Source organism: Equus caballus, chromosome 16 (assembly GCF_041296265.1).
Source record: "Equus caballus isolate H_3958 breed thoroughbred chromosome 16, TB-T2T, whole genome shotgun sequence".
NCBI classification, from domain to species: domain Eukaryota; kingdom Metazoa; phylum Chordata; class Mammalia; order Perissodactyla; family Equidae; genus Equus; species Equus caballus.
The window spans coordinates 31860360-31882622 of NC_091699.1; the positions used below are offsets into that span (position 1 = coordinate 31860360).

General features: G+C 40.6%; 1 protein-coding gene across 3 annotated transcripts in view; it reads left to right on the forward strand.

Moving 5' to 3' along the window:
• The window catches only part of FRMD4B (FERM domain containing 4B), a 308178-nt gene that overhangs the window by 75436 nt on the left and 210479 nt on the right, over positions 1-22263 (forward strand). For 2 of the 3 annotated variants that reach the window (XM_070238641.1, XM_023620093.2), the window contains exon 2: positions 17866-17993. The gene's annotated coding sequence lies outside the window, so the exon portion shown is untranslated. Of the gene's footprint in view, positions 1-6660; positions 6970-17865; positions 17994-22263 lie in introns of those variants that run through there. The other variant, XM_070238640.1, reaches the window with a different exon arrangement.

Below are 22263 nucleotides of genomic sequence, written 5' to 3' on the forward strand. Positions count from 1 at the left end.
ACTACTCTGCCATAAATATTCTTGGGATTAAATCTTTATTAAAACCATCATTTCTCACTTAGGCTAATTTCCTTAGTGGAATGGAATTGTGGAGTCAAAAGGCATACAAATATTTTCTGTCTTTTGTTAGGCATTCCCAAACTGCTTTCTAGAAAACTTTTGTCAACTTACGCTTCCACCTGGGCTGACCTTTTTTTCTTTTCCTTACTTTCTTTGTGCAACCAAATTGAGTTTCGTGAATTGACAATGTAAAATGAAAGTGGCATAATTCTAAGCCAGGAAACAGAAATGAAGAGGTAGGGCATCATTGTGGGAATGAAGTCCTCTTTCAGATGTTTTGTTTCTGGGGGCATCTTGTGATTTGATCCTTAGATAATAGTTAGAAACAAATCTCAGAAGTTCTTTAGAGCTAGCTGACACCAGTTATTAACTGCCTTCACTGGGTGCCAGAAACTGTTAAGCCCTTCACGTGCATGATCTGAATTAAGCCTCAGACCAGAATGCAACTGAGAAATGGCAAATGGCCCGATGATGGTGGAACAGGACCGTGACTGTGTCTTTTTGACCTAGAGTAGAAATCTCAGGCTGGCAGCCCTGGGGCCTGTTTTCTTTGTCTCACACTGTGGGCCAGCACAGTATGTCAAAATTCATTGACATAGTTTCAAACATTTTAAAACTGGAAAATGTCACATAAAATCCACCCTTAAAACTTTGGAAAAATCGCAAGATCTGGGGTCACATTCCCACGTGCTGACAGTTGGGTGGGTCTGAGAGTGGTTCCTTCTACACAGGGGACATGTGTTGTGACATGATATTATTGAGCTAAGATTAGGGACACTCATAAATTCATCCTCCTTCAAAGCAACAGTAACTTTATTATTGGGACCCCGCAGGGAGTTGTGGGAGAATGCGTGTCTGCCTCATCCAAGCCACTTCTTTTATTTACTTGCTTGCCTGAGTTTGTTGCCCCTCTGTTAACCGCTGGGCGATGGGACAAGGCAGAATGGAGGAGAAAGAGGCAGGTGCGGTTCCAGCCCACCACTGTGACCCAGCTGGGCCGGACTGTAGGGGACACTTCAGATGCTTGCTTAGGGGAGGGTATACCAAGCTGTTGTGGGGACAGCCTGTAAAATTACTCTTGGTTTCTGAGCTTCTGCCCCTCTCCATTTATGTCCATCTTTTTCATTTTTGCCTTATTCATTGTCTAAATTTCTTTTTAGTCCGTGTCACCACACGCTTCTTTGCCACACGGTCTCCCTACTCTATCTCACTTCAGAAAATGGACTTGGCCAGGACCAAGGGTCAGACTGTTGTCTACTTTTCTTGGTTCATCTCTGCCAAATGCCACATCCCACAGCCAGGCCATGTGCCATCTCTCCCATACTCAGAGCCCAAGTGCAGATGCGTCTTCTGCTGGGAATGGTTTTGACATTTGTTTAGATCATAGCTGTCTGTGGCTAGAGGGCAAACTGGGGCTCTGACAGGCCTAGTGTCTTTGGGAGCCAAAGCTTGGCTATCTCAAGTCTTCACTTGGTGATTTCTTTATTTAGAGCTGTATTGTAAAGAGAAGAAATCACTTTTACCTATATGTGCTTCCCATACATCAAGGACTGTACTGCATTTGGGGGTGCCAGGAAGGAAACTTAACCACTATGCAACCGGCCTGGCCCCTGATCATGTTATATTTCTATTAGACAGTCCTGTTGTAGAGCCCTCACTGACCAGATGCATCCGATGTGCTTCTTTGCGACTTTGCTATATATTTGTTACACACACACGCACACACACACATATTCTCAGTCTCTCCAACTAGATATAAGACGGGACTAATGTCTCATTACTGTGTTTCATCACTCTCTACCCAATTGCCCCTTTTACTGTTAGAGATCCACTCTGCGTTTGGTAATGACTTCTTCGTTCATTTAACAAATATGTATTGAACTTATAGTCTGTGCCAGGCTCCCCTGGGAACTTGATAAACTTTAGCTCAATACTTGGCATAATCCCCAGTCACCCACGAGGTAAGTGGCAGGAAACAAGATTCCACCACTCTTTTGTCTGGCTCCAAATCATGTGCCCTTTCCACTTTTGCTTGCTGATCCTGTTGATATTGCTTTCTTCTGGCCCAGCTGCTCCCTAAATCCTGTCTTCTGAATCTGTATATTGGAACTTGTTACAATGCTTGTTAATATTCTATCTTTCCCAGTATACTTTGTGGGAAGACAGAAACTATTTCTCTTCTGATCACTTTTGCATCCCTGGTACCCTGCACATGCCTGGCACCCAGTTAGCAATTAGTAAATATCTGTTGAACATGTGAAGGAATAAATAATGATCCCTTCTTCCTCCCACCATTATAACATTCATGTTGAATTCCATTTTCCTTGAGAGGATACAAATTGGAATAAAACTCTATAGCCATTTCCTCAACAACTGTAATATTGTAAACATTCACTTTGTATTTTATTTATTTAGGGCTTCATTATGCAAAGCTGAAATCCATTTATGTAAGAGTCTGGGGAGGAAATCTCTCCTCCCCTGCTGGTCTCTCTGCACGTTATGTTATCTCAGACCAACACAACAAAACCAGCCACCTGTCTTTTGTCAAAATAGAATGTGCATCCTCATAACAGCTGTGTGCTAGCTGTTGCCAGGGTTTTGGTACAAACCTAGGCCTGTTGGTTTTTTTTAATTATCTTGGCATAACTTACTCACTATGGAAGTGTCTGAATGGATCCCAAGGTGCCAAGACCACCTAATGGTTATAAGACAGTAAGCCATCTTGCCCACCAGAGAAGTAAGGCAGTCTGGCATGGAGAGAGGAGCCCTGAGATACAAACCATAAGGAATGCTCACTGATCTCAGCTTTGCCACTTACTGTCTCAATAACCTTAGATAAGCCATGACTCCTTATTGTTGTGAACCTTAGTTTTCATAGCTTAAAATTGAGGACATTAAAATAGATCAGAAAGGACAGCAACATGGCAAACGTACCACCCTGCTGTTGCCATCTTCCATTGCAGACATTGCTAATCAATCACAATATCCTTTCCCACTGATCCAGGGTGCAGCTTCATAAACCTGATCACAGCACTCCCTATAGCTGTCACCCATCAGTCAGTGATCACTGCCAGGCCAACACTTCTTTCTTTTGTTAGGCAGGGTAGGAAGAAGAGATCACAGAAGGATAGTAGTTTTTATTCTCAAAAGTCTTTCCTGCGTTACCTGGAAATCACCACCCTGGTCATGATGACATCACCAATCATGGTCTGAGATGACCCTGGTATGGAAAGTCACTGGAGCCCTTCTGGTTCCTGGCAACACTGAGGTGGCAGAGTTCTGAATGGGCTAAGACTTCGAGGGGATTGGCCAGGAGTCCTATTCTTTCTGAAGCTCTGCTAGGGAGTCATCATGAGGACCTGGCTGGGGAGGGGGCGACAGCCTTGTTTTTTGGGACATCACCCAAAACTCTGAGATATTTGCTGGACTGTGGGGATTTCTTCTTAGTAGTTAGAACGCCAGACTGTGGCTCCTCAGTTAGCTGTTTAAATTTGGGTTTCTCTGGGCTAGTTTGGTTTAGTGAAAAGCCCACTGTGAATGACTTTTCATGGCAGATATGCTGTTAGCAGAAAAAAGCCACAGAACTGGTTTGCTTTTTTTTTTTAAAGAATAAAAACATATGCATGGACAAATGTCCGAAAGGAAATAATCACGAATGGTAATGTTTATTGAGTGTCTGTTAGCTGCCAGGCACTGTATGAAACGCTTTGCAAATTCCATCCCACCTCATTTTCATAACAACCCTACGAGATAAGTGCCTCTATTATCCCTGTTTTACTGACAAGGGAACTGAGGCTGAGGGAGGTTTAGTAACTTTCTCATGATCACAAACATAGGAGCCAGGATATAAAGCCAAGTGTATGACTTCGAAAGCAGGCCTCTTAACCTCTGCATCATTCTGCCCCACCCAAAGTTTGAGAGTAATTATCTCAGAGTTTTGGGATTAGAAGAGATTTAACAGTATTTTTTCTTTCTGCTTTTCTAAGTTTTCCAAAATTTCTACATCTACCTTGTATAACTATTTTTATTCTTCTTTTTTTATTGAGGTTTAAATATTGGTTTATTAACATTATATGAATTTTAGGTGTACATCATTGAATTTTGACTTCTATATAGACTACGTTATGTTCACCACCAAAAGTCTAGTTTCCATTTGTATAACTGCTGAAATCAGGAGGAAGAAATCTTAAAAAGAAAGAAAAATCACAAGACTAAGATTCCGGAGTCTGAATCAGAAGATGTAAATTTAATACCCAGCTCTTTTTAACTGGCAGTCTGACCTTAGTCTGATAATTTCACTTGTCTGGGTCTTGGTTTCCTTTTCTATAAAATGTGGTCATTGGATTCAAAGATCTATAAGATTCCTTCTAGGTTGGAGATTATATACATTTATTTCAGTGGGGGTTAGGAAGTAGGATCTAGTAGATGTATTTGTCAGCTTTTTTTCCTCCTGGGAGGTGACGATTATTTAGAGTAGAAACTCTTTTGGGACCACATGGTATAAAAAATTCATTGTGTGAGTGTTCTGGAAGCAAAATAAGCTCCTTTTTGTTAGAACCATGAGTTTCTCAAAACAAATGTGTTAGAACACAATCTTGGTTGTCGTCACAGGAGTCTTCGTGGATAACTTGGCCTTTTATGTATAGTCCATTTCTGTCATCAATGTCTGTCTGGTTGTCTAGTCTACATTGATTGGTTTTGTGCTGTTGAGGTTGTAAAGGAAATGTTAGAGTTAAAATACATGGTGTTTTATTAAGTTGGTTGCATATATAGATCTTGAGAGGCCTTGAGGTGATAAAAATCTGAGTTATGCATTGCATTAAGCAGAGTTATATAAAGCCTGTTGAATATTAATTCTGTAATGATTCACTTTACAGTTTTATGAGACCAGATATAAAAAGTACTGGGAATAATTGAGCCCATGGTCTATAAAATGAAGTCTGGGGAAGAGAGAGTAATTGGAAATGAAGAGAGCAAAACTTTTTCCTTCTTTGCTGAGGTCTAGTTCGTTCAGTCCCAGCGCCTTGTGCAAATTCAGGCCCGCTAGTTTCTTAAAGCATTAGATGAATGTATACTAAAGAATACAAAATTAGTAAAATGTGAATATTTTCTACCATATTATTGTTTTCATTATTTTTGGTTTAGCCTCCAAATATGCTTGATCTTGATAGTCTGAATACTTTATAAATCCTTTTCCAGCTTACATTTTTCAAAGTTGCTTCTAAAATAAAGCAAGTTCTTGCACATGAGAAATAAAATTATTTATATATCTTACCTCTCCAACTGCCCTTTGCAGAAGTTATGCAAATGGGCAATAAGCATGTAAAGAGATGCTCAACATTATTAGCCTCAAGGAAATGCAAATTCAAGCCACAATGAGATACCACCTCCTACCTATTAAAATGGCTAAAATTAAAGGACTGACAATACCAGGTGTTGGTGAGGATATGGAACAACTGGGACCCTCATCCACTGCTGATGGGAACATAAAATGGTAAAACCACTTTGGAACACAGTCTTCAATTTTTATAAAATTAAAAATACCCATATCATAGAATCTACCCATTCTACTCCAAGGTATTTACAGAAGAGAAATGAAAATATGTGTCCATACAAAGACTTGTACTGGAATATTTATGCAGCTGCATTCATGATAACCCCAAACTGGAAAAAGTCCAAATATCCTTCAGCAGAGAATGGATAAACAAATTGGGGTATAGCCATCCAACAGAATACTATAAAATAAAAGGAAACAATAAGAAAGGAACAAACTACTAATATATGCAACAATATGGTGTATCTCAAAAACATTATGCCAAGCAAAAGGGACAAGATTCAAACATAGTTCAGACTGTATGACTCAATTCATCTGAAATTCTAGAAAAACCACGCTAATATATCATGACAGAAAACAGATCACTGGCTGCCTGGGACAGAGGAGGAGGTGATGGGGAGGATAGAGTGCAAAGGGACATGAAGGAACTTTTCAGGGGATAGAAATGTCCTATATCTTGATTGTGCTATTAGGTATAGGAGTGTATATATTTGTCAAAATCCAATGAACTCATCACTTAAAATGAGAGTATGGGAGTATTTTATTGTGTGTAAATTATACCTCAGTAAAGTTGATTTTTAAAATGCCTTTAGCCATTTCTCTCTTGTTGCTTCATTAGCATTTCTAGAAGCTGATCTTCTAAGATCTTGATTCCAAATCAAGTTTTGGTATTTCCTCATTGTGAGATCATGAGTCTCATATATATAAAAGAGGTATAATAACTACATGTGGCCAACCTTTTGGAATTGTCCTGAGAAACAAAAGAAATGATGAATATGTAAAAGTAAATTATTAATCATGGTACTGTGCAAAAAAATGGCTGTCACTACCATTCTGCAGTTCATTCTGCAAGTCAGAGTGAAATTACTTTGAGATGGGGCCCATTTAAAATTATGGTTAGGAAAAAAATAAAAATAAAATTGTAGTTAGTTGATCCTCTTATCTGAGTCCCAAGTTAACTCCCCATATTGAACGTCTGGCAGGAGCACAGAGTATCTCAGCAAATTTCCTTAGCACTTTAAAAATATCCACCTGCCTCAGGCCATGTGACACACCGATCAACCCACTCAGACTCTAAGCCGTCACTTCCAGCAGTGACAACCGATCGTTCCCCCAAGTCAAGACACATTCTATAAGTCGTCTTAGCTTGTCAACGAGGTTCACGTTTCCTTTCACATCTCCAAAGAATCGTCTATTTTCAGAGCAGTGAGCTCTGTGTCGGAGACGCTCACCTATTTGTGGGGTAATGATGAAGATATTCATAGAGAGAGATATGTCTCTTCTGAAAATTAACAACTTGTCTTCCGGGCAAGAAATTGAGTTTTGACTCTGAATGGACAAGGAGCATTGGAAAGGTGGGTCCTGACTTAATCTAAAACAACACATGCATTCATTTGACAAAAAGTCACTAAGTGTCTACTGTATGCATTGTCCTGGGCTCTGGGGATTTAGCAGTGAAAAAGACAAGCAAGATCTTGCTGCTCGTGGAGCTTACATTCTAGTCGGGGGAGGAGCAGCAATCAAATAAACAATGTAATTTCAGGATCATTCAGGAAATAAACAGGTAGAGAATAACACAAATGCAGGTTGATACTATTTAGGATACAGTAGTCAGGTCAGGGCATGTGTGTTGAGTTGGAAAGATGAGATGGAGCCAGCTATGTGACAATCTGGAGAGACAGAGATCTAAGCAGTGGGGACAAGAAGTGAGAATGGGCTTGGCAAAGTAAGGAAGGAAAAGGAGGCCAGTGTGGGGAGACTGTCATGAAACCAGCTTTGAAAGGTGGAGAGGGGATGGAGTTTAAGTTTTATTCTGTAAAAATCAGAAGATGCTGAAAAGTTTTAAGCAGGGGAGAGATATTATCTGATATATAAATATGGCCACTATGTGAAGAAGGGATTGTCTCATGGGTCATGTGGGGAAACTGATAAGAAGGCTATTGAATTAGTCTAAGGGAGAGAAGATAGTGGCTTGGACTGGAATGATGGCATTGGAAATAAGGATGTATGAACAAATTGAGGGGATGTGTTTTAGAGGTAGTTCTGCCAGAGTCTGATGAATGGGAAGTAGGGTGATGAGGGAAAGGAATACATGGTTTTATGGCCTGAGCAACCCAGAGGTGGTGGGAGTCTTTCATAGGAGACCACCCGGAGTGATCGGTTAGGGTGTTTGCATCCTTTGTCCGCCTTTAGCGTGGTGACTGAATTACCCTGAAGATTGGATAGCAGTAAGTATTTGTAAACATCCTGTGGTGGGAATTCTGGTTGTAAAGACCCTTCTGTGATTCTCCAGACATGCTAATAAGTGGGTGTTGGAAATGTCGTGATCTTCTAATCACAACCTTCCTTTCCTAAAGCCATTTTCGGTAGACACCAATTCAGGGCAAGATCCCAGCCCTTTCTGGCTTCTGTTGTTTTTTGCTTATATGTCACTGTTCGTGACATGCTCACGGCAGGGGAAGTGCTCTGAGGAGTTGACTTTTGCTCTGCGAGACTTTCTGGAAGTTTGCCTATTTTTGTTAATTATGGCTTGGGAATTACTTTGTCAGAAATTTTGAAGCCCAGAAGTCTAAAAAAATTACAAGGTATTATTAAATATTTAAGTATTGCTAATTTCTCCATGTGGTATGAGATTTTGGCTGAGATGGGGTCTTTGGGCTGTTTAGTTCCATGTTTACCATCTTATATAGAGTCATAGATCCAATTTTGTCTATGCAAGCAAATTTTAAATTTTTTCAAACAATCTGTTGGCTAAGTATGCGTCGAAATTTTATTGTTTCTTTTCTATTCACGGAGAGTAGAGTAGTGAACTTAACACTGGAATAGAATCATCTCAGATTGTGAAAATCTTGTTTGAGTAACATGAGAAATGTTATCTTTTAAGATGTTTTGGATTATTTTCTTTTCCATTATAAAAATAATATAAGCTTATTCTAGAAAATTTGGAAGGTACAGGATAAAAATCAGCCATAGCCCAATCACAAGGAAATCCATGACATGTTGAAGTTTCTCATAAAATATAAGAGCTGAAAGGGACTTGTTCAATTATCTAGCCCAACTTCTCATTTTGCGCCTGAAGAAACTGAGGCCCAGGGTAGTGGGGAGTCAAGAACCCAAGTTTCCTCACTCCCAGTTTTGAACTGCTTCTCTGATGTCTTATATGGCTTCATAAGCACTTGGGGTCTCAGTGGAGGCACAAGCATATGCTCCACCCTCTTCTTCAGCAAAAACTGTGACCTGTCTTGTCACTGGGCATACGTGTGGCTCCATCTGCCCCCTGGTGTTTGGGAGGCTGTATGGTATTAAAAAAGGATGGCATTAAATTGCCTTGACTTTGGTGAATATTTCTCAAAGAATGATTTTTGGACCACATGCATCAGAATCATCTAGGGTGTTTGTTAAACATGAAGACTTCTGTGCCCCGCCCCAGGTTTGTGGAATCAGAACCTCTAGGAGTGGACTGGGAAACTGCATTCTTAAACTCAGAGCCATAAAAATAATACTTTTGTCAATAGGAATAAAACTTCTTATACTGAATCCTTCGAATTGTCTAATCTATGATAGATATATGATAAATAGATGGTAGATAGATAGATAGATATTTGTAAATGGATAAAAAGTTTCTGGCTATATGCTAAGAAACTGTTAATGGTTATCTTTTGAGAGTAGACATGGGGTGAATGGGCAAGTAGGGCCTCACTGTTTTAAGCCACTTAGAAACCTGGATATGGAGAACATAGATGTGTTTAAAACTCCTGTTATGCATATTCCTGCAGGTAGGGTATTTTCTTTGAGAGACTAGAAATGTCTACATAATAATATTTATTTGCTAGTGTGTGTATGGCCAATGGGAGAAAGGGAATACTCCTTTGTTGATGTAAGAGGACACAGAAGGAGCAAGGGGGATCAGGGGAGATCTAAGTTACCTCATTTATTCACTCACTCATGTATTTACTCAACAAATATTCATTCAACACCTACTGTGTGCCAGGGACTGTTTGAGGTGCTGAGGTTGCAGGAGAGAACAAGTCAACAGGATCGCCTGTTATGTAGAGCTTATGGTCTCTTATGGGAAAACACCAATAAAGAGTGAATCAGGATAATTTCAAATGGTGACAAGGGCTGTGAAAAAATAAAGGGGCTATGCCATTATGAATGATATGAGAGCCATTCTCTGCCAGGGAGGAATGGTCTCTCTGAGAGATGACATCTGAACTGAGACCCTAGTGGCAAGAAGAAACCACCCATGTGCATATCCGGGGAACAAGTTTCCAGAAAAAGGAAGCTGCAAGGACAAGGGTCTCAAGGTAGATTAGCTTGGGATGTTTAGGGTACATAAAACCAGTGTGGCTAAAGCTTAATGACTAACAGAAGATACAAGATAAAGTTCAAGAGGAAGACAGACAGCCAAGCCACATACCGTAATCACGCCACAGGAAGGAGTTTGGATTTCATGCCAAGCGTAATAGGAAGCCTTAGCAGAGCCACATTCACGGAGGGGTGAGCCAATATCTTCAGATTTGTGGGTTTTTTTTTTTCAATCACTTAAGTGCTTGAAATTACATAGAAACCTAGAGTAAGTTTTAAAAAGATATGCAACTACTTCAAGTGAAAAGTTTATTGAAAACCATAAAAGAACTAAAGAAATGGCAAGATATACCATATACATGGAAGGGGAAGATCGATTTCATAAAATGTTGATTTTTACAAAAAAGTATAAATTCATTGCTGTTCTAAGCAAAAATCCAGCAGTATTCTAAAATGTGAGTGGCAATATAAAAATTCAAGGATCTAATACGGGAGTTTTGAAAAAGAAGAAAAAGGAATGAAGACTTCTCCTAGCTATCAAAATTTATTATAAAACCATAGTAGTTAAGACACTGTGTTATTTGTGAAGGGGTATTGAACAATAGATCAATGGGACAGAATAGAGAGCCCAATGATGGGCTGACCAAATATGGACATTTCTATATGATACAGGAGGCATTGGAAGTCAAAGTGGGAAACATGGAGTATCAGGAGTAAATGGTGTTGGAACAACTGGTTTTCCGTAAGAAAAAAATAATCATATTCCTAATTCACAGTTTGTACAAAAAAAAGTTGTGAGATGAATTAAAAATGTAAATATAAAATGTAAAAATTTAAAACCTCTAGGGAGGAATATAGAGGATGTTTTTATGCTCTTAGGGTAGAGTAGATTTTGTAAGCTAGAAACACAAAAATCACACTCGAGAAAGACAAGGCTGATGGATGTGACCATATTAAAATGAATAACTGCACAAAGTAGCACCATAAAATTAAAAGGCGAGCGACAAACTGATAGAAGATATTTGCAACCCCAAATAACGAAAGCTAAGCTTCTGGAATCTCTAGCAAATTCCTACAAATCAATAAGGAAGACTCAAACTACCCAGAAGAAAAATGGGCAGCTTCTTAACAGGTACCTCCCTGAGGAGGAAACGTGAATGAGCAATACAAATTTGAAGAGGTTTCCATATCACTAATATGATCAGGAAATGCAAGTTTAAAGTCACAATGAGATAGCATTTCACGCCTGTCTGAGTAGCAGAAATTCAAAAGGCTGACAATGAGACTTGGCACAGACTTGAGCTAAACAGGCACCTGGGAGAGCAAGTTGTCATTCCCTAGTCAGACTTAAAAATGCACATATTCTACAATACAGAGATTCTACTGGAGACAGACATCGGTAGTGTTTCTCAAAGAAGGGGCTCTTCGTATTTTTTGTGGGACAAGTCTCTGTCATTCGGGACTCCATGCACTGCAGGTTATCTAGCATCCCTGCCCTCCACCCCCAACTCACAAAAAACTCTCCCTCATTTCCAAATACCTGCTAGGAGGGCTAGACTGCCCCAGTTGGTACCCACCAGAAGAAAGTCCGACACATGCGCACACAGGACTGCCACATACGAATGCCTAGACAACCTCTATAGCTGAACGGAGAGACCTGGGCATCAAACGAGAACTGTGAAGGGTGTGCACTGGAGCATCCTTTATTATGACCAAAAACTGGACACTGCCAAATAGCCTTCATTCCAGAAACGGAAAATTAAACTATGATATAGTCTCAGGATAGAGCTCTATACGATTAGATCTGTATGGGGCAAAATGAAAATATCTCAAAAAACTGTTGAGTAGAATGTAATATATAGCATGATACACTTTATAAAAAGTTTAAAAACCACAAGACTATAGGATATATTGTTTTGGATACATACACACATACATGCATGAACCGGATAGCCATCAAATTCATAATAGTGGTTGCCTCAGAAGAGGAAGGAAGAATTGGACTTGAGAAAGTAGCATTAAGACAGGGGTCTTAAATTCTGTGTGATTCTGTCTTTTAAAAGAGTAAAGGCAGGATGTGAAATACATACGAAAAACAACAGCATTTGCTCGTTTTGAGCAATGGGTACATGGACAGAAGTTTGTCACACTGTGCTTTGCATATTGCTCTGTTTTCGCCCCTACTTGGGCTGTTGAGTGGAGAGGGGATGGGATGAGTGGAAGGGTGAGTATGGGGCGCAAGGCAGTGCTGGAAGCAGAGTCCAGTGTCGGAGGAACCAAGTGAGGACCCCAACATCCCTGCCGATACCGCTTTGAACTCCAAAGGGATGTGACCACTTTTTTGCTTCATTTCTCTGTCACCCAAAGGTTCTTCTTAGAATAACACTTCCCCTTGTTGCTTCCGCTGTCTTCCAAGTTTTGATATTGTCATCTAAGCAAGCCAGGAATTTGTCAGCTCCTCAGTTTTTTGGCGGAATGAGACGTTCAACTGAAGTCTAAACAATTTAAGTCCTTCCCATCTCCATCCCTGCAAATATGCTCCTACACTTCTTTTTTGTTTCTGAGTTTTTTTTTTTTATCGTGGTAAAATATAATAACATAAAATTTACCCTTATAACAGTTTTTAAATGTACATTTCAGCAGCACTAAGTAATTCACAATGTTGTGTAACCATCACCACCATCCATCTCCAGAAGCTTTTTCATCCTCCCAAACTGAAACTCTATGCCCATTAAACAATAACTTTTGGTTCCCCAGTCCCCTCATCCCCTGATAACCTCTGTGCTACTTTCTGTCTCTATGAATTTGACTGCTGTAGCTACCTCATACAAGTGGAATCATGCCGTATTTGTCCTTTTGCATCTGACTTATTCCACTTACCTTAATGATTTCAAGATTCATCCACATTATAGCATGTATCAGAATTTCTTTCCTTTTTTTTTTTTTTTTTTTGGTGAGGAAGATTGGCCCTGAGCTAACATCTCTTGCCAATCTTCCTCTATTTTGTATATGGGACACCACCACAGCTTGGCTTTCACAAGTGGTGTGTAGGTCTGTGCCTGGGATCCAGGCCTGCAAACCTTAGGCTGCCAAAGTGGAGCACACGAACTTAACCGTTATGCAACTGGGTGGCCCCAAGAATTTCATTCTTTTTAAGAATGAGTACTATTCCATTGTATGTATATACCACCTTTTGTTTATCCATTCATCTTTTGATGGATACTTGGGTTTTTTCTGCCTTTTGACTATTGTGAACAATAAAATATATAATGCAGCTGTGAACACGGTATACAAATATCTATTTGAGTCCCTGCTTTCAATTCTTTGGGGTATATACCTGAAAGTGGAATTGCTGGATCTATGTTTAATTTTTTGAGGAACTGCCAAACTGTTTTTCACAGTGGCTGCACCATTTTGCTTTCCCATCAGCAATGTACAAGGGTTCCAATTTTTCTACATTTTCACCAACACTTGTTATCTTCCATTTTTTAAGATAGCCAACCTAACAGGCGTGACATGGTGTCTCATCGGGCCTTTGTCCTACTAATGTTAAGAAAGCATTGTACGTGTCTTTTGTCCAACTGATTGATCCATAATACCCAATTTCAAGCATTTTCCAAAATGCATTCCATGGAACATAGGTCCTATTAGAGTCTTCTTTGGGGGCAAAAATGAGAGAGGGAGGCTCTGTGGTTAAATAAGTTGAGAAACAATGCAAATTGCAGCAAAGTCAGATCAAGTTTGTATATGACTTTGGCAAATTCGAGCCATGAGCATAAGATGGTATTCTGAATCTCCCCTTTCCTTGTTGGTCTCACCTCCTTCAAGTATCTCACCAAGCTGGGAGTGATTCTGTTATTTAAAGATGTGCACCTTTTTATACAAGTGGCCCATAAATTAAGCCAACTCTTCCATGCAGTGCTCAAAAAAATTTCATCTGTTACAACTTGGAGAAGAACTGGCTATATTGATGATGACGTGCGATAATGGGCTCTACCATGGCGCTTTCCTGAAGGGACTCTCAGTGTTGATTTTCACCAGACCCTGTTTTCAGTTTGAGCTGACTTTAGAAACTACTTCCCGGTAAGATGCAATTTTACTAGATATCCTCCCTTGAAGTTTGAAAGTATATCTTTTCAAGCCCCTGAAAAATCCTATAATAAAGAAACTCAATTAACATAGTTTAAACCAGGAGTTGGCAAACTGTCTCTGTGAAGCGCCAGATAGTAAATACTTTTGGCCTTGTGTCTCTGTCACAACTGTTCAGCTGTGCAGTTGCAGCTCCATAGCAACCAAAGACAATCTATAAATGAATGGATGTGGCTGTGTGCCAATAAAACTTTATTTACACAACCAGGCAGCAGGCTAGATATGGCTCGCAGGCAGTAGTTGTCTGACCCCTGGTTTAGACCAAAGTTTATTTAATTATGGTCCTTCCTTCATTTTTTTTAAACTAAAACCTATAGTAGACCTTTGGTTTATTTTTTTTTTTTAAACCTAATCTATGGGATGGCTTTTTTTTTTATTGGCACCTGGGCTAACAACTGTTGCCAATCTTTTTTTTTTCTCTGCTTTATCTCCCCGACCCCCCCCCCCCCCCCCCCGCCCAGTACACAGTTATATATCTTAGTTGCAGGTCCTTCTAGTTGTGGGATGTGGGACGCCGCCTCAACGTGGCCTGACAAGCGGTGCCATGTCCGCGCCCAGGATCCGAACCCTGGGTTGCTGCAGCGGAGCGCGCGAACTTAACCACTCAGCCACAGAGCCAGCCCTGACCTTTGGATTCTTGAAATCAAAAATTAAAGGGCTTCAACTCTTCATGAGTGACACTGAAGGTTGATGGCATGTAGCAGGTTGTCACTTTTCTAGTACCCAGATTTTCATTACTGTGGCACCAGAACTAGTGATAGAGTGGGTGTTATGGACTGCGCTGTGTCCTCCTAAAATTCTTACGTTGATGCTCTAACCCTTAACAGCTCAGAATGTGACTCTTTTAAGATAGGGCTTTTGAAGAGGTGATTAAGTTAAAATGGTGTTGTTAGGGTGGGTCCTAATCCAATCTGACTACTGTCCTTATAAGAAGAGGAAATTTGGACACAGAGACACCGGAAATGTGCACACACCGAGAAAGGACCATGTGAAGAGGCAGCAAGAGGGTGGCTATCTGCAAGCCAAGGAGGGAGGCCTCAGGAGAAACCGACCCTTGGTGGCACCTTATAAGGCCACAAGACCAGCTGAGCTAGGGTGGCCGGGTATCGTGCCGAGAGCCCGAAGAAATGACCCGGCGACTACGAACGAGACATGTAGGTTTACCGGGACTGACTTACAGGGAGAGTATCCAGTGGTGGCCGGCTGGACGGAAGTGTGCACCCGCAGCTGCCCCCTAAGAGAAGCTTGCTTAAGTAGGCAGAGGAACAAAGGCTGCATGCTTGCCAAGGGGGATTATCCCTGTATGACCTACATTCCAAGGACCAGAGCCTCCCCGACTCCCTCCCCGAGACCCTGAGGGTCTTGGTGTCAATTATCCCAAGAGAAAGCAGCTGGGTTGGCCAAGCCCAGGACTGCTATCATCATGACTGTTGGCATGTAGCCCAGAGAAGAAGCTTTAAGGACACATAGCCGTTAAAGGGGCACGCTGGCTAATGCCCCTCCACACCTTGATCTTGGATTTCCAGCCTCCAGAACTGTGAGAAAATAAATGTCTGTTGTTGAAGTCTCCCATTGTGTGGTATTTTGTTACGCATCCCAAGCGGTGATCCCAATACAGTGGGTGATCATATCTCATTTACTCTAACTCATTGAGACCTTGACCTTCTTTGTTTATCCTCAGGTACCTAATATCACAAGTATCTTTACTTGAATTTTATGGGTGAAGTTCTATAATGTGCTCTAATTACATTTGCATATTTGGTATGTTCAGAGATTTTAAGACATATCCCACCCGCAGGTTGAGTCATTATAGAATATATTCCCATACTGCTCTTACCTCTTAGCTCTTCCTCTCTTTAGTCTCTTGACAAATACTGTCCACTCTGTTTCTATTCCTGAGCACTGGGCTTTTCAAACAGATGCATGTTTCCTTGGTTTATAGCGATGCTTACTGTAAGCAGGAAGTCAGTGTGCTTGGGGCTGTGGGATCAGAGAACTTACCAGATGTGTATAACTCAGACAACGTATCATATTTCCCTGACCCCGTTTCCTCATCTTTATGGTATACTACTATCTGTATTATAATTATATCTATAGTATGTCCTAGAAGCAGTAGTGGCAATGTGAGTGATGTGCCTGACACGCTGTGGCTTGGAGTGGGTGCTCAATAAATGGTAGCTTTTCTAGACAATCAGGAAGTATCTGTTTATTTCTCTTTTCTTCCCTTGTGATCTGAACTGACAGCTGTTAACACAGCTAAAGAAGTAAGAGACTTAACTAGCTCCTTACACAGGATGCTAGACGCTGCTTATTATATCCTTATTTCCAAGGCTTCACCTCTCAAGGAACTTTTGTTGCCTGGTGGGCATGTGACAGTTATAGGGAGATGGTTCGATAAGCAGAAAATATGCTGAGTCGTTCCACTCCCAGGTCTCCCTCTTTGTAAGTCACTTTCTGTCTCTCTGAGCCTCATTTCTCTTATCTGTAAAGTGGGGGCTTGAACTACAACAAACCTCTAGTGTATTCTTTCTAAGCCCAATGTTTTACCTAAAAGTCATCGGCACCAAGGGGATGACTGGGTGTGAGAGGTCCCCATCCTGATTTAGAACTCCCCAAACCATAACCCCATCCTCAGGACTACACTCTAGCAACATTTGATTTCACTATTTAGATTTAATTTTGTTATCATTTTAATGTTTAGTTTCAAACACCTAACATAAAATTAGCCTCTTATTAGCTTTAAGAGTTCAAAGATAAGTGAACTATTTTGTTCCTAAAACCCTCTATTTTCATTCTAAAAGGCTACTGAAAAATATTGCCTACAAGAAGCTCCCCACCTACACATGCTCTCATTGTAGTTGAGCCCTTTGACTATCTAGTTCCTGTTAGAAAAGATGAATTTGTCATATGGCATCAGTTAGGAGAGTGGGAGCAACAGCGCGTGTGAACAAATCCTACTGAGTTCTTTCTGCTTCCTGCCGCCATCTTCCACCTCACGCCTGCGCCCACATCAGGGAAGCGTCGAGGGCCAGATGGGATGGGAGGTGCAGTGGGGATGGCGTCACAGTAGTTTCATTTAACCTCACGGCAGAACAATGAATACCACATCTGCTGCTTCCACCCTCTTCTTCTTGTCCAGTTTTTATACACTTGTGTGTGTGAAACAGTTTGGGCCCACAGTTGACAAGGGGAAATGTGTTTCTGACTTAAGGAGAGCTTCTGGGGAAAAGCTGTTTCCTTTTCTTTTATGGGGAGAATGACAAATACATATAAATGACTATCTTATGGTGCAATATACACACTAAATTTCATCAGTATTCATGACATGCATTTCATTCTCTCCACAACTGACATCTGTTAAAAACGAGATTTGGGAGTGCCATCCTGGTTTCGGTAGTTCTGAAACATGGATTCTAAGGTGATGTTTTATTGATTTCTCCCACTTTGACAGCCCTGATTTTACAATTGACCGTGGATAACTTTTAGCGCTTCAGAATCTCCTCCTACAGAGACAGTAGAAGTCTAACACCATTTATTCCATGAAAGGCATTATGTAAGAAGCCAGATCAGTATGAAATCTTTAGCTATTAAAGAGAATAGCCTCAATTTCATTTGTATTTTGAGAGAGCACTATTCTAAATCTTATCTAATTAGGTGAATTTCTTAAACTGTGATTAAACTATAGCCAGCCAGGGGAAATTTAGAAATAAATTAGAAGTGTCACTGACTTGAGATTTCTAGTTCTTTCCTATGCATCTACAGAAATTAAGGAGCTTCTCTCTTCCGTGTTACAGGCTTTGATGAAAAATCCAGAAGAAAGAATGTGTGAAAGAAAAAGATGACGGCTGTGCATGGCAAACAAAATCCAAAGATTAACGCAGTGAAAACAAAAGGAAGGTGATATAATACTTACTAGTTAAAGGTAAGTGGACGTCTCTGGAAACGCTGACCTCTGCTATGTTAGAGCAGGAAAGTGACTTCATGCATGTTCGTGTGTGAGTTCACATAGACTTGTCAAGTGGGGATAGGAGATGAGATGATGTATGATACGATCTACCAGCAAAATATTTATGTTGCTGACAATGAAGTAGAAAACTAGTACATACAATTAGTCCCCCACTCTCAAATAAAAGGTAAATGCCCAAAAGTTGAATAATAGATTTTATAAAGGGGTTCTCTTCCCAGAGAGCAGAACCAACAAAAAACAAAATAAAAAATGTACTAACTGTACTGTGTGGTACACACATTTCCTACAATATATTTCCAATACTTTATACACACATTTGTAAAATTATTTTCTTTTTATTCACAGTTAAACACTTGACCAGCTTAAGTCCAGTGAACAACTGAGCAAGCTAACTGTTGATTATCTTTATACATGCAATGATTTTCATCCTTAGCTTAGTAGTAGTAAAGGTGTGCTTTGTATCTTTAGTATCAATACTTTGGAATTTTTTTCCATTTTCCACTGCTTTTTAGAATATAATAAGGGGGAAGGGGGCGGCCCCGTGGCCGAGTCGTTAAGTTTGCACGCTCCGCTTTGGTGGCCCAGGGTTTCACCTGTTCCGATCCTGGGCGCGGACCTGGCACGGCTCCTCAGGCCATGCTGAGGCGGCGTCCCACATGTCACAACTAGAAGGACTTACAACTAGAATATACAACTATGTACAGGGGGCTTTGGGGAGAAGAAGAAAAAAAAAGAAAGAAGATTAGAAGATTAGCAACAGGTGTTAGCTCAGGTGCTGATCCTTAAAAAAAAAAGAATATAATAAGGGGGGAAATGATATATTTCAATGGTTGCCCAAGCATTGCCATAATGATGGTAATGTGCCAGGCATGTGGGCAGCACTATCATATGATATCTCAAGATGTTTTGTTAAGTGATCTCAGAAGTTCACATTTGACAGGCGAAGGTGGTTTGAAGGGTATTGATGTACAGTGTGCAAAAGTGTGAATTGTGCACAAGTAGAATGTACAACAGTTTACACAGCATTTACACAGACTTCTCAGAAGGCTTCCTCAAGTGAAAGAAATGATAGAATTGCAACTTCCGCATGCCACCCCCTGCTGGAGGGGACCGTATGTAGCAGTCAAGGCCATGGACTGGAGATTCTTGCTCTTCCAACTACCACTTATATGACTGCGGTCAAAATGGTTAATGTTCCTTTGCCTCAGTTTCCTTGAGTAGGTGAGATGAATAGGTGAGATTAATTAATATATACAAAGCACTTGGAAGAATGCCAAGCACATAAAGAGTGCTCAGTAATTATTAGCTGGTTTTATCTTTGAGTGAAGTCAAGTATATTTCAGGGATGGAAACTTCAGTTTATTTTTTGGGGAGTAGAAATATGGAAGAACCCCAAAAATACTGGGGAAGTGGACGGTAATATTTCTAACCCTGGGCTTATCTGCACTGTCCAAGTGGCTGGCACAGGAACCCATGGGCACCAGGCAGAGGTAAAAGAAAGTTCCAGGGGACTCAGTGCATTTCTCAGACTCTTAACCAATTTAGGGACTTAGAGAAGTATTGAGAATATAGACTTAAATGATGCAGGATCTTAAATTACAAATCAGATCATCTCACACTCTTTGCTATAATCTGTAAGGTTTGGTGTGACCTGGTCCTAGCCATTTTCTCCAGCCTCACCCCTTCAGCTCTCCATGCTCACTCTGACCTCCTTCCAGACCCTCTGCATCACACCAGCTCTTTTCCACTTGGAACCTTTGTACCCTCTACCCGTGCAGCCTGGGCGTTCTCCCTCCCTTGTGCCTGACTCCTTTGCCTTTTCCTTCCAATCTCAGACTGGAGTTTCTCTGGCTTCTGTATTAAAGAGCAGCCCCCTTTGTGACATCTTCAAAAAATATCTCCCTTACTGACATTCTCATCAACAGTAACTGAGAGCCTTTTTGTCCATATCCTTGCAACAAAGAGTGTTCAAAATTTTTTGTCCTTGCTGGTCTGACCAGTGATGAGTTTGGTTATTTAAAGTAGGTATAAGAGAGGAGGCATAGATATGCAGTGAGGGCAGAAGTTATTCATTAGCTCATCTTCAGAGCCTGTTTCCTCTATAGCACTCGTTACTATTGGGAATTCTTTTCTTGATTTGTCTCTTCAGTTATTTTTCACCTACCTTCCTTACGGGTATGTTAGTGCCATGAGGCCTGGGACAGTCTTTGTCTTTTCCCACTAACATTCTGGGATCCTGGTCCAGCAACTGCCGTATATGAGGCACTTGATCAACATTTTGGGAGTGAAAGAATGAATGAGAAACACAGGTTCCTTGTCCTCTGGAGCTGAGGTCTTGTAGTTGAGATAGACGATTGCTTTACAGCGCTGGAGGTTCCGAAATAGAGAGGAGTGGATCAATGGGTCTCACAAAAAATTTACTCATGTAGACAGGAGCGATATTCAAAATACTAACAAATAAGGATCCACTTGCATGGACCTCGGCCATAGTGCTGGGCAGTGTTTACTCTTCGGTTACTGGATTGTGGGGAGGTGGCGTGGGGTTCGAGGGTAGGGTCAGGGCAGTGATTAACTGCCAACCACTATGGAGGAACTTCAGTATTTTAACATGAAGCACAGCTGCTGGAGTGCATTCCTACTGATTATCAGCCCTGATTACAGTAACAAGCGGAAGCCCTCTGGTCCTGCTTGTACTGGGATCTTGTTCTTTGCCTTGAATCCATATGAAGAGTCATCCAGATAAGGCTGGAGGACTCTGGCACCCTCACATTCTACCCCTGAGCACTCTCTGTCCTCATTGCATACTTGCACATCCCCCCCATACCTGCCCTAAATAACCAAGGTCATCACCTGTCAGACTAGTCAGGACGAAAGAAAGTCTAAATACTCCTCGTAGGAAGCTTATGGACGAAAAGGCTCTCATAGACGCTGTTGATGAAAATGCCAATAGAGGCAATATTTTTGGAAGCTAACTTGGCAGTATTTATTAAAGTGTTAAATGCACATTCCTGTTGACCAGGCAATAGAACTTTTAGGAGTTTATCTTCCAGACAAAATGGTACAAATACAAAAGCATGTATTCACAAATATGTTCACTCTAGCACTGTTTTAACAGCAAAAATGTGGCTGCAGTTTATATATCTACTAATAGAAGAGTAGTAAATAAATGATGGTACTTCCATCTAGTAGAATACCATGTGGCCTGTAAAAAGCGTTAGGATAGACCTCTAAAATATATTAAGGGAAAGGGAAAAAGCTGATGAAATTTTGTATGTTATGATCACATTTGTTAAAAGCAAATGACCAAAACCCAAGTGTCCATCAACAGATGAATGGATAAGCAAAATTTGGTGTACAGTGGAATATTACTCAGTCATAACAAAGAATGAAGTTCTGATACCTGCTACAACACGGATGAACCTTGAAAATATTATGCTAATGACACAAATATTGTATGAAATATTTGACGCAAAAATATTGTATATCTCGAATATGTATGAATTATCTAGATATATGATACATCTAGAAATTTCTAGAATACCTTTATATGAAATATCTAAAGTAGGCAAATGTAGAGAGACAGAAAGTAGATTGGAGAGTACCAGGAGCTGGAATGAGGGAGGAACGGGAGTTACTGATTAATGGGTACTGTTTGGAGTGATGAAAAAGTTTTGCAAATAGATAGTGGTGATGGCTGTACCACGTTGTGAATGTAATTAATGCCACTGAATTGTACACTTAGAAATGGTCAAAATTGTGGGGCCGGCCCAGGGGTGTAGTGGTTAAGTTTGCACACTTCACTTCAGCGGCCAGGGGTTCGCAGGTTCGGATCCCGGGCACAGACGTAGCACCATTCGTCAAGCCACGCTGTGGCAGCATCCCACATAAAATAGAGGAAGATGGGCACAGATGTTAGCTCAGGGCTGATCTTCCCCACCAAAAATAAAGGTTAAAATTGAATATTTTATGTCATATATATTTTACCACAATTTTTCAAAACAAAACTTTAAAGAAAAAGCAAATGAACAGACAAAAAATAAAAGCAGGAAAACCCGTGCATGTGTGCCCACGCAGACCAGATAGTCTGGAAAGATACCTTCAAAGTGTCAACAGTGATATGTCTGACAGATGAAATTAGGGCAAGAGCAGGAGAGAAGTATATTTGTCATGTATACTTGTGTAGTTTTTGCATTCTTCACAGTGAGCGTATATTTTGTAATTTTTT